The sequence below is a fragment of the Sesamum indicum genome, linkage group LG13, assembly GCF_026168435.1.
Source record: "Sesamum indicum cultivar Baizhima isolate 11 linkage group LG13, ASM2616843v1, whole genome shotgun sequence".
Classification (NCBI taxonomy): domain Eukaryota; kingdom Viridiplantae; phylum Streptophyta; class Magnoliopsida; order Lamiales; family Pedaliaceae; genus Sesamum; species Sesamum indicum.
This window is the reverse complement of record NC_142669.1, coordinates 4,875,158-4,888,914: the sequence shown is the minus strand read 5'-3', so window position 1 is coordinate 4,888,914 and position 13,757 is coordinate 4,875,158. Positions and strand designations below refer to the sequence as shown.

Sequence of the window (13,757 nt, the reverse complement as noted above, 5' to 3'; positions counted from 1 at the left end):
ATCCACAGCAATGTGGGGAGGAAGCTACCAATACCCAAGTGTGGTTTCATGAGTCGTGATACATTTAGGATAGAGGAAAGTTGCACCATTATTGTGAACAAAGGAACATGCTCACCGTTTTCCTGTCTCAGGAGTCGTGGGGGACGATGAATGAAATGTGATTTGGTTGAAGGTTGGGGCCTAACACCGAGTAACATCATTCGCTTGGAGTCTTGGAATCATGTGAAAAGGTGAGGTAAAGGATCTTGGGAATCTCATGGAATGAGAATGGTATTGGATACCTCCCACAAGGCCTTTGGCATTTGAATTGTAAAAGTGGGGCATGGTAAATTCGCTTGTGGATCCTAAGCTTACTAGGAAATGTTATTCTCGAAACCGACTTGAGAGTGGTGGGCTTTCGTATAAATTGTGGAAGAGTTAAAGACTAAAGACAAAGTCTTTAAACTTAATTCATAATATTTCGGTAAATATAAATTTCATTAAGTAAAGGGGGTACATAAGTACAGTACAACAAGCATCAACTAGGTGGATTCCTCGACAAACCAAGGAATTCTCCATAAACGATAAAATGTGCATGTACTAACAGCATAAGGCAGTTGAACAGTAAGAATCCTCTGTTGCACATCGTTAAGAATAAGTGTACCCAAAGTCCGGTGAATCCTCTGAAGTTGGAGTCGTTGTCTAAGTCTGCCATAAAATACGGTCATTACCACCATGAATGTGTGGAAGGGAATGCATAATCTGTTGAATATCCGTGAGCGATCTTAAAGGGTATGCGTGGGATCGCAGGAGTGGTCAACGCCATTGTCCATTCTCAATGCAAGCAACAACTCTGTCTATCAGCCGTGTATTCGTGAGGCTATGTCCATTTGGAAACTGTCGAATAAATGGGCCTAACTCATGACAAGGATCCTGCCATAAATAGAACATAGCCCCATCTCCAATAACATACTCAACAAACGGTCGAATGAGGGGCTGAAGATGGAGGAGTTTTCACCTGCACCATGAACCCCTTCGATCTGACACCGTCCAGATAGAAGTATCTCACAGTCTCGTGTGATAGATCCAATCTACCTAGACAGATGCCCTATTGCCTCGAATAAGTTGCCACAGTTTAACCCCAATAAGAGCACGGTTGAGGGCAGTGATGTCTTGGTTGCCTTGACCACCTTTATTAATAGGTCGAAGTCACAATACCAAGCGACCTTTGCATTTTCACGAGAAGTAGAATCCTTCCATAGGAAAGCGCTCAGTCGCTTTTCTACCTCCCGAGTGACACCCTTAGGCAAAATAAAAGCAGAGGCCCGATATACACCAAGATCCGTAAGAACAGATTTAATAAGTTCTAGTCGTCCCGTATATGATAAAAACGTACCTTCCCAACCCTTGATACGCTGATCGAGTTTGTCAAGCAGGGGTATACAATCCCAAAGAGTAAGTCGCAACGATATAAGGGGGAGTCCCAAATACTTCATCGGTAAGTGTCCCTCCTAATCAGAAGCTGATCATGAGAGAATCATGTGACTCTTTTGTACATTAATGCGAAGGCCCTTAATTCATAATATTACAATCATCTGCTGATTTTTATTTCATTTTCTATTTTCTAGAAAATATCTAACAACCCTTTAACTATGGTAATGGAGACTAACAAATTCAATGTGACGAACTAAAACGATTAGCTTTGAAATATGAGGATTGTCCCAGATTTCGTGAACCAGGACTATATCTTAGACAAGCCACTCCCAACGGCCTTGCCAAAGGGATCCTCGCCTGAAGAACCTGTCACGTTCAAGAAGTGGCTTGAGGACAACCGCAAAGTCCGTAGTATCATATTAGCTTCGATGTCTAGTGACATCTAAAAGCAATATAATAGACTGGATGTTGTTCTCTTGATAATGCTCCACATGAAGGAAGTTTATGCAGTTCCTAATAGGGATATTATATATGCCGCCACAAACGTATCCTCCCGGACCAAGATGGCCGAAGGATTGTTTGTACAAAGTCACGGGGTTAAGATGCTATCCCTAGTGGAGAAGCTCGAAGATCTCAAAGTTGGGCTTGAAAATGACACGTACATTGACGTGATCCTTTAGTCGCTTCCTCTGTCCTACGTCCCCGTTAATTATTAACTACAACATGAACGGACTTGAGAAGTCCATTCATCAGTTAATTAATATGTTGGTCCGATATGAGGCGATGACCCACAAGTCTATGTTGGCGATATTGGTAGGAGAGCTTTCAACCTCCAAAGTGAAAGGCAAGAGGGTTGAACGGTGGAAGAGGAAGAAGGGCAAGGGAAAAGCTGTCGCACCCACTATTTGTAAGCACCGCAAATATTGCGATTGGATCGGCCCGGGAACGCGCAAGCGGAAGCGGTAATATAAAATTCCATAAATTAAAACGAAACATAATAAAACCAGAATTTCAAGGGGTGTACCCTTGGAGTTTCCGAGCGTTCGATGTAGTTATGCAAATATAACAATAAAATAAATGGGGCTATGATTGAATGTAAAATGAGAGATACATAAATCGTAAATCAAGAATTACCTTTTGATTTGATTTATTTCGAATATCCTTTGTTTGACCCGTTCATGCAAGGTTTCAACGTAGAAGCCCTTTAAAGTTGCGTCCACACCCATCGGAATTTGGGATCCCTCAATCCTCTTTGCTAGAAAAAAATTAGGAAGAAAAATACACACCAAGTGTGTATACAAGAGGATCGACCGAGAGCTGGAGTTAGGGTGCAGGAAATTATTTTTTATATTATGTATTTTTTCATTAGTTATTCCAAATAACAAATACACATATATATACCTTGTATGGATGCATTAAAATATATGTAGGTTCATTTAACCATCTATAAGATAATAAAATCCTTTATTCAAAATAAATAATGACTAACATGTCACTTTTCAAAAGTTAATTTATTAGTAAATATCATTTCCACCAACTTAATTAAGGGGCTTGGATCGATTTTAATTAATTAAAGCTCACTTACTTAAGTCCATTATATATTTAATTCAATTAAATATATGAACCAAATAAGTCTTTATTAATTAATAACTCCAACTTAATAAAATAATAAAGCCAATCCAATCATAAATTATTCCTATTAATTTATTCTTGGGCTTATCCATCTAATGGTTTCATCTCATTTATAAGTAATCCAATTACTTATGGAATTAATTCTCAATTAATTCTTCGTCCCTTCTCGGTGATTTGTGTGTGACATTTTTAGTTCACCTTTCAGCAGACTTGGGTTAGTGTCAAACACTATTATTAATTAAATTCAATGTAATTAATAATTCATGATCAACCCTTGATCAAGAAAGCCCGTGACCATGGGTGGCCGTCTAGCAACGGTCTGTGGCATTAGAGAATAGGCGAATATCCATGTGAATTCTTAGGCTCTCAAGTCCATACGGTTATGGTCCTTCCGTTTACCATCTCCTGGTCTTAGTCTAGGGTATGAAATTGCGTGTCGGTTCCCATCCTATACTAGGCGTCTATGCTTAATACTTGAGATCGCGTTCTGCCAAATTGCTCAATATAGTAACGTCTTTTCCTATTCGAGCAACGACTGTGGCCACAGTTTTATACAGTGTAGACGCATCTCCAAGTGCAAAGGAAATACCTCTATCACATTTTGACAGGGAACGGATCCTCTTCTCAGGAACTCACCGTCCTCACTACATACTTTGACTGCACTAGACAAAGCTTATGATGACCATGTCTGAGACACTATCACTTCTCAAACAAATCTAAGATACAGTCATCGCATGCACGTGACTGTCATAATTCTCCAGTCTGAGGACTACTCTCATACTATTGAAGTCGTGGATTTGAACTGACCAAACCTTCAAGGCTTCCTTATAATGATCCCCACGAGTAAGTTCAATCGATTCCACACCTTGCCAATCGACCCACTAAGATCGCATAAGCATCCCACATTTTTCGTTGATGAAACACGGCACTCATCAAATGAATGTGACTCTTAATGCAAGTCTGAGTAGGAATCTTGATACTCAGTCTCGAGGCCCTCGACTTGGAAAATTTCAAACCCAACCCTTGGCAGTTAGTTTCATGACCGCCATCCAATCCGCAGTCCAACTGTTGCGTGGTTGTTAAAGTGGTCAATGGGCATTTGTTGTGATGTCAAAGCAGTGCTTGACATAATTTGCTAAGCACAACAGATACGTGTGTTGAAGAAGAATACTTACCATATTCGTTGGGAAACTATTGTTTAAATAAAGATTGCTTCAATGATTCTAAAAACCAGCAATCCAATTGGCTTTTGGTCACTCATCCCAACAATCTCCCACTTGACCTTAAAGCCAATTACTCATGTTTCCATATTAAATTGATTATGAGCAATATGCGATATCGACTAGGTCTTATGGGTCTACGTTTTGTTTCTGCTGATTTCCTGCGGTCCAACTGCACATTACATCTTCCTATCATCACTCAAAGTAGATGATGATGTCTAAGATTTTTTTCTTGGGCTTGTGATGAGATCTCAGGCCTTTTATCTTGTGCGTAACATACTTGTCATCCTCTAAGGTGACTACTAGTGCGGCTATGCTAGGTAGCATACCCAACAATCGGGTGTTGTTTTTCGGTCATAACCGTTCTCAATTATAACTTTACACTTGCCATACATTTTATTTTTCATGATAAGGTTCCTTGTGGTATACCATTTGGAACTTTTTCAATATTACCACATTATCATAAATCTCTAATGTACGTTCATTTTGAGATTAAATATTGTTCATATGATCTTGGAAGCTACTATCGCTATAGCCATCCAGAATATATTCTCCATCCATGTGCATCAAGAGATCTTCTTCAATCCTTATTCAGGTATCAAAGATAACCCTTCAATAGTTGTATGTTGCCTAGTCAGTACACACTCGACATCTATTGTTATGCTCAAAAAACATAAACAACATCGGTTCAGTGCATCAAACAACATTACATACTGCTTACAGCAAAGACGGAGGGGATGTCAAACATCTAAGCCCCTCATCAATCCACTATGACTGAATCTTGGATAGCTTATCCCTAGATAGGAATCTAATTCCTACTATGTAGAATTTGTTAAACGATGTTCATAGTTTAGACATCCATAGACGTCTCTCTATCATTCCAAATGATTGAGACATTCTAACATCTAAAACACTTGAAACACAATTGAGCTTGCACGGATCTTCCACCTTGTTTTTGACCAAGTCATGTAGCTCATGATCTTATCAAAACAAGTATGTAGGACACTCAAACCTAGTTTCAACTCCATAGCAAATTTTATGGTTCCATTATCCAGATTGATGTCCTACATCGCTTCTACTTGTTCGATTTCAGAAATTCGTACGTATCGGGTAACCGGAGTTTTCTAATCGTCCTTTGGAGAACATTAGATATGGTCAGTTAAAGTTTTGATTACAAGTGATGTTTACATTATTCCATAACGAACATATATAAATCAGACTCCGATTCTAATTTTCCTCTGACTAGTTATTTGACGTGTGCAGGACCATTCCTCATAGTCAATACTTTTGCAGGACATAGGTTTGTCAGTACTGATCAATTATGGTTTCAGGATTGCGACTTAAGAAAACACCATGTTTTGCAACTGGATGATTTTTCGAAAGTCCATATCCAGCGGCCAAACTAGTTTAGTGAAGCATCGATCGAACCATGTCCAATCAAGGTTCAATTTCTCCCTTACCAGAGACAGTTCAACATCGTTTCTTCCTATGAAATTTCACTGAATGAGAATTTCAAAAAGTGCTTTAACGGCTTTCTTCCTTCTCAAAAAGGATCCACAACTTAGTGAACTCAAATCATCTATTAATATACTCTTTGAATCTACCAACCTACTCATCCTATCTAGAGGGATATAGCCCTAGCTCATGCATGCCATTCTCTGTAAGTTATGTTCTTGACCATCCGTTTTAGTCATTTATTTTGAGCATGCATACTCCAATTATGCAGTACGATAATAACTCAGCAGACTCAAAAGAATCTTTTATTGATCAAGTTTTGTAGTCTAATTTGTCCAACAATTGACTAACGACTTCATCACGTTGGGTAACATAATCATATACTATTTGGACATGAATACTATTAGCTAAGTCTATTTAGTCTTATTGTTTTTCTAGTAATGGCCTAGCTATTCCTTAGCTTTAAGACTACTTGACTTAGCGTTCTATTCCGTTTCATTTCTACAAATCATTTGCGGAAATGCGTTTCGAGAGCAAGTGTCCAACATTTGGGAATAAGAATAGTAATCATGTTTTCTCAAAAAATGTCATAGTTGGGTGGAGGGGAGTTCACGACACTCCCTCTTCTAATGCCTTTTGGTAATTTTATGCAAACATCATAAGTAAATTTTTACCGCCAAACTGTCATTCCATTTTCCTTCTACCCTCGCCCATCAATGCGACAGGAGCGTTGAAAATGCTTGCAATGTCTGATTTAGCTGCATCCTTCTTTCTCATTTGGCGTCTGTCTCCCTTGCCTTTCGCTCTTAAGGTTGAAGCGTCCAAATTCAATACCGACGGTGCAGATTCTTCAACCGCTGCCTCGTATTGGTTCAACCATTTTATCAACTCATGTAAGGAGGGATGAGGGGAACGAAGGATTACATCAATCTGCATCTGATTTAAAGATCATCATTGGGGTCTCTGAGCTTCTCCACAGGGGATTGCGTCTTAGCCTAATGTTTGTGTACAGACGACCTCCAGTAATCTAGGTTTCAAAAAATACTTTGGCTCCCATTGGTATGGACCAAAATTGTAAAGCAATAGGACCTATTTTGCAAGTCTAGTAAGATAAAGAACTAATATGCCAAAATTCAAAAAATATAGGACAAAAAATTTGTTCCAGCGAAAATTGACCATTGGGATTATTTTCTTATTCAAATTGCAACATCTCTAAATCTTCTTATTCTTCACACTTTCAAAACATTAGGTTACATTTTCATTCTGACTATTTTCATTCTTTGCAGTGTTTTGGTCCATAGTGGTGGTGTGCACAGCGGATACTATTATGCTTTCATAAGGCCAACTCTATCCAACCAGTGGTATTAAGTTAGTTATGGAATGTAATCCATAAAAAATTGCAATTCTATATTTGTAAATGTTCTTTAGCTTTGTATAGTCTGAGAAGCTTAAACTTAACGAGCTTCATTTGACACACTATGCTTGTATTAGGCCATTAACTAATGCTTTTTAGGAAAAAATTGATTTCACGTCCTACAAGTTAGCCTCTTTGCGATTTTGGTACACTATTAATTTTTTTATGAAATAAATTTAATAGAATTTAGGCTTGGCATGCAAATTGCAAACTTTTTGTATCCCCCATTATGATTTGTAATTATAATGATTTATGGTGTATTTTGTAACCACATTTTTGGTGGTCTATAAATACCACCATATATTTCATTTGTGAATAGTTTTGGAGAGAATAATAAAGTGATTTTGGAGAAATACATATATTGTTTTCTTTATATTCTATTAAGAGTGATAGGCTAATAAACTTAGAAATCTCTAAGTTTATAACAACAAGTTAATTTTCTCGTATAATTAGACAAGAATAGGCAAAATGAATAACATGCTTCAAAAGCAATAAAATCACGTTATCATGCTTATTCACATCGAACCGGGCAATGATACCACTTGAAAGCAACAAAAATGCGAGTGGATAGGCCCGAGAATGCGCAAGCGAAAGCGGTAAATAAAAATTCACAAATTAAAAAAATCAAATTAAATAAAATCATGGTTCCAAGGGTGTACCATTGGAGTTCCTGGGCATTTGATGTAGTTAATTAAGTAAGCAATAAACTAAAACAAGGCTTATGGTAAAATTAAAACTAGAAGATGCAAGAAACGTAAATCAAGGATTACCTTTGCTTGATTTACTTCGAACTTTCTTAGTGTGATGCCTATGTTTGTGTTCTTTATTGCTATTCGACTTCTCTTTTATTTTCTCTCTTTGCATTTCTCCTCCTCCAAATGGTTCCTTTTATCACATAGTCGATGTTGTGCCTCATAGTGACTACTGTACATGTTAATTCCTTGGACAAAGCGTAATTAATTGCTTTCCCAGCCGCTATTATTTGTTTCTCTACAAAAGGTTTTACCTATAGAAGTATTTTGGTATTTGATGCTATTATTTGCTTAAAAATGTACAAAATATATTATTTGTACATTGTCACCTTTGAGAAACAATGAATCATATCGGTGTATAATATTATCGAGTGATCTCATCATATTATCTTCCACGACTCTTTAAAATTTTTGCTCTTTCTCTTGCACCTAGTCTTGATTCCCATTATCTTAGTGTGCATGTGGGTGTGCATACCTGTACACTATTAGTTACTCAATGTATCTCATTTATAACGTCTATTTCCTTTCAGTGACCCAGAAATAATGGTTCTAAGTGTAAAAGTATTCTTTTTGCCCGTAACTACCTTTTTGTTAAAGCAATGATGTGATGCTTCTAACTTTCATCTAATATATCTTGACTTTTTTGGTTTGTAATTCTGCAGGTTATCGACTTTCGCTCCTGGGAAAGGCCTAAAAAGGATGAATTTTGTTTACAACTGTGAGTTCAATAAAAGACAAACTTTTAATTCTAGAGTGTAATTTCCTATGTCATGATTGGTAATATTGATCCATTTAACGCTGCTATTCAAATTTCACTAATTGTGAAGTTCAAATCATGATTCATATGATGAAGTTGTTAAGAGACTAGCGAACCAACTCCGAGTCAATGATCCGTCCAAACTACGACTTACATTACACAATATCTACTCTCAGCGACAAAAAGCTCATCCTATAACATATCGAGGAGTACAAAACTTGTTTGAGATGCTGCTGCATTTCGACCAAGTATGCATTCATACAACTCTAAGTCGGGGTTCATTTGAGTTGAAATTATTGTATAATGGTTTTCAAATCCACCATTATCTTTGTAGTTATTGTTTTATTTAGTTTCGTCACTTTGTGGATAAATTCCCAACCGATCTCATCATATTATCTTCCATGATTCTTTGAAATGCATCGCTCTTTCTATTTCTCCCTCTCTGACTCCTTGTTTCTCATTATATTAGTGTGATGCCTATGCTTGTGTTCTTTATTGCTCTTCGACTTCTCTTTTTTTTTCTCTCTTTGCATTTCTCCTCCTTGAAATGGTCCCTTTTATCACATAGTCGATGTTGTGCCTAATATTGACTATTGTATACTTTAATTGCCTAAACAATGCATAATGAATTACTTTCCTAGCCCGTATTATTTGTTTCTCTACAAAACGTTTTACCTATTGAAGTATTTTGGTATTTTTTGCTATTATTTGCTAAAAAATATAAAAAATATAAAATTTGTACATTGCCAGCTCCGAGAAACAATGAATCATATCGGCGTATAATATTTTCGAGTGATCTCATCATATTATCTTAGTTGATGCCTATGTTTGTGTGCTTTGTTGCTCTTCGACTTCTCTTTTATTTTCTCTCTTTGCATTTCTCCTCTTTGGAATGGTCCCTTTTATCACATAGTCGATGTTGTGCCTCATAGTGACTACTGTATACGTTAATTGCCTGAACAAAGCATAATTAATTGCTTTCCTAGCCGCTATTACTTGTTTCTCAACAGAATATAAATTTGATGCTATTATTTGCTTAAAAATATACAACATATAAATTTTGTACATTGTCACCTCCAAGAAACAATGAATCATATCGGTGTATAATATTATCGAGTGATCTCATCATATTATCTTCCACGACAGTTTAAAAGTTTTGCTCTTTCTCTTGCACCTGGTCTTGGTTCCCATTATCTTAGTGTGCATGTGCGTGTGCATACCTGGAGACTATTAGTTACTCAATGTATCCCATTTATAAAGTCTATTTCCATTGAGTGACCCCAAAATAATGGTTCTAAGCCTAAAAGTATTCTTTTTCCCCGTAACTACCTTCTTGTTAAAGCAATGACGTGATGCTTCTAACTTTCATCTAATATATCCTAACTTTTTTGGTTTGTAATTCTGCAGGTTATCCACTTTCGCTCCTTGGAAAGGTCCGAAAAGGATGAATTTTGTTTACAACTGTGTGTTCAATAAAAGACAAACTTTTAATTCTAGAATGTAATTTCCTATGTTATGATTGGTAATATTGATCCACTTAACGCTGCTATTCAAATTTCACTAATTGTGAAGGTCAAACCTTGATTCATATGATGAAGTTGTTAAGAGAGTAGCGAACCAACTCAGAGTTGATGATCCATCCAAACTATGGCTTACATTACACAATATCTACTCTCAGCCACAAAAAGCTCATCCTATCACATATCGAGGAGTAGAAAACTAGTTAGAGATGCTACTGCATTACGACCAAGTATGGATTCATACAACTCTAACTCGGGTTTCATTTGATCTGGAATTATTGTATAAGGGTTATCAAATCCACCATTATCTCTGTAGTTACTGTTTTATTTGGGTTCATCACTTTGTGGATAAATTTCCAAAAGATCTCATCATATTATCTTCCATGATTCTTTGCAATTCCTCGCTCTTTCTATTTCTCCCTCTCTTGCTCCTTGTTTCTTGTTATCTTAGTGTGATGACTATGTTTGTGTGCTTTATTCCTCTTTGACTTCTCTTTTATTTTCTCTCTTTGCATTTCTCCTCGTTGAAATGGTCCCTTTCATCACATAGTCGATGTTGGGCCTCATATTGACTATTGTATACATTAATTGCCTGAACAAAGCATAATTAATTACTTTCCTAGCCCGTTTTTTTTGTTTCACTACAAAAGGTTTTACCTATTGAAGTATTTTGGTATTTGATGCTATTATTTGCTTAAAAATATACAAAATATAAAATTTGTACATTGTCACCTCCGAGATACAATAAATCATATCAGAGTATAATATTATCGAGTGATCTCATCATATTATCTTCCACGACTATTTAAAATTTTTGCTCTTTCTCTTGCACCTGGTCTTGATTCCCATTATCTTAGTGTGCATGTGCGTATGCATACCTGGACACTATTAGTTACTCAATGTACCCCATTTATATTATCTATGTCCTTTCAGTGATCCCAAAATAATGGTTCTAAGTCTAAAAGTATTATTTTACCCCGTCACTACCTTCTTGTTAAAGCAACGATGTGATGCTTCTAACTTTCATCTAATATATCCTGACCTTTTTAGTTTTTAATTATGCAGGTTATCCACTTTCGCTCCTTGGAATGCCCTGAAAAGGATGAATTTTGTTTACAATTGTGAGTTCAATAAAAGAGAGACTTTTAATTCTAGAGTGTAATTTCTTATGTTATGATTGGTAATATTGATCCACTTAACGCTGGTATTCAAATTTCACTAATTGTCAAGGTCAAAGCTTGATTCATATGATGAAGTTGTTAAGAGAGTAGTGAACCAACTCGGAGTCTATGATCCGTCCAAACTACCGCTTACATCACACAATATCTACTCTTATCGACCAAAAGCTTATCCTATAAGATATTGAGGTGTAGAAAACTTGTTAGAGATGCTACTGCATTACGACCAAGTACGCATTCATACAACTCTAAGTCGGGGTTCATTTGATGAGGCTGTGAAACTAACAAAGCATTACTTTCTTGCTCAGCTTTCTGATATTCTATACTTTGAAGTAGTGGATATACCTCTACCAGAATTACAAGAATTGAGAATCCTCAAACTAGCTTTCAACTATGTGGCAAACTCTGAAGTTAGTATTCATTAATAAGTAGACTTTATGCTCCTATACAAGTGCATACATATGCAAGACTTGCAAATTTAGTATAGATTTAGCAAACACTAAATATCTTATTTGTTTTCCATATATAGCTGGAAACCCACAGTATTAGGTTTCCAAAAGAAAGCACTGTTGGTGACGTGCTTGAGCATCTCAAGGAGAAGGTAATATAGCTGACAAGTTATTACCGGAAGTGTCCGTGTGTGTGTTCATAGAATTCTAGGATTTGTCGTATAACATAGCATTATATGATTTTTAACTGTTGCAATGTTTACGTTAAACAGGTGAAACTTTCTTGTCCAAATGCAGAGCTCAGGTTGCTGGAAGTATTATCTCACAAGATCTATAAGGTCCTGAATTATTGCATCTTCTTTTTGTTTCATTCATTAGTTTCGTAATATTAATATCAAAATAATATTCTTCTAAACTTTTACTTAATAATCCAACTTAAATAGTTAAATTTAATTTATTTTATGCTGAAAAATCTTGTATGGATTGACTACACACAAATTGGACGTGTCGAAGATATGCACTCCGACATGGAAATTTAGTCTCAGTACTTGCTAGGTTTTTTATTTTTCCCTTGTGCTCTTCACTTAGTTAAATTGAATATTGTGTTTCCAAATGGATGTTAGAAATTCTTTATGTCTAGCCTTCTATGCTTATTTTTTAAGTTGCTGAAACTCCAAGTTACTACAGATATTTCCTAATAGTGATAAGATCGCAACAATAAATGACATGGTTGGACTTTACGAGCAGAGGAGGTCTGTTTCTATCTCTATACATATGTGTGTCTATGTATATAAATGTTTTCATTTTTCCGGTGGTACACATAAAAAAAAATATCTTGCTAGTTGCTTTCCATGTTAGAACTGTGTCTTTGATAGGCTACGACACTTTTTCCTTTAAAATTGGCTTCCCCATATGTTCATCATTAAAATCAACAATTTCTCCACTTTTATAATTTCTCATTGCAGATTCCAGAGGAAGAGAAATTTCTCGGTGCAAGTAAATGTTTGATTCATGTGTGTCACTTCATGCATGAGGATGCTCAAAATCAGACGTTCGTATTTTCAGTTTGTTACTTCATAGTTTTCCTCAGATATTTGTACTCGTTCTACCTCTCTATTTCAATTGCAAGTGCATCTCTTTCATTTTCTTCCTTTTAAATCTTATATATTCATTTTGCTTCAGCAGCGAATTAAAACTCTTGGCGAGCCATTTTTATTGATGATAAATGATGGTGAAACTTTGTCACATATCAAGGTTCGTGTGCAGAACAAGTTGCAAGTACGAGATAACGAATTTTCGAATGTATTCCAGCCCGAGCCTAATTGTTACAATCACTTTATATGAAGATGATGGTGTGATACTTATGTGGTTAGGCGTGCTACAACTTCTACTTTCTGCTTGAATCTTCTTGATTTTATGCAGTGCAGATTTGCTTTTCTGTAGCATAGTCAAGCAGAATACTTGGAGGACTCAGATACTTTGTTCGACCATTTCCAGGTCTCACTCATTCTCTCACACAGACACACTCTGCCACAATATTTATATGCAGATGCACTTAAATTTCATAATATGTATTGACTCTACGGAGAAGCAGTAGTTGTGTTTCTTGGGAGCAATATCTTGGACTGGAACATGTTAACAATCCCCTAGAAAGCTCCTGCAGCAAATTCGGGAATCTATACCTTGTTTTATTTTCATTTTTTTAATAAATTTGATTGTTGCTCGATGTTCATAATGTTGCCGAAAGTTTTGCAAATAGGTTTTTAGCAAAGCTTTCAGCAAAATTATCAACATCGAGCAACAAAATCAAATTTATTAAAAAAAAATAAAAATAAAACAAGGTATAGATTACCTAATTTGCTGTAGGAGCCTTCTAGGGGTATTCTTAACGTGTTCCAGTCCCAGATATTGCTCCCAAGAAGCACAAATACTGCTTCTCTGTAGAGTCAAAACATAGTATGAAATTT

The 13,757-nt window shown here is 36.2% G+C and overlaps 1 pseudogene across 1 annotated transcript in view; it reads right to left on the bottom strand.

Moving 5' to 3' along the window:
• Positions 1 to 11,484: 11,484 nt before the first annotated feature.
• LOC105179285 (ubiquitin C-terminal hydrolase 12-like) overlaps positions 11,485 to 13,757 on the bottom strand; it is a 60,936-nt pseudogene continuing 58,663 nt past the window's right edge. Inside the window, exon 17 of the transcript XR_016063504.1 lies at positions 11,485 to 13,728. The product of XR_016063504.1 is annotated as a ubiquitin C-terminal hydrolase 12-like (transcript). The remainder of the gene's footprint in view (positions 13,729 to 13,757) is intronic.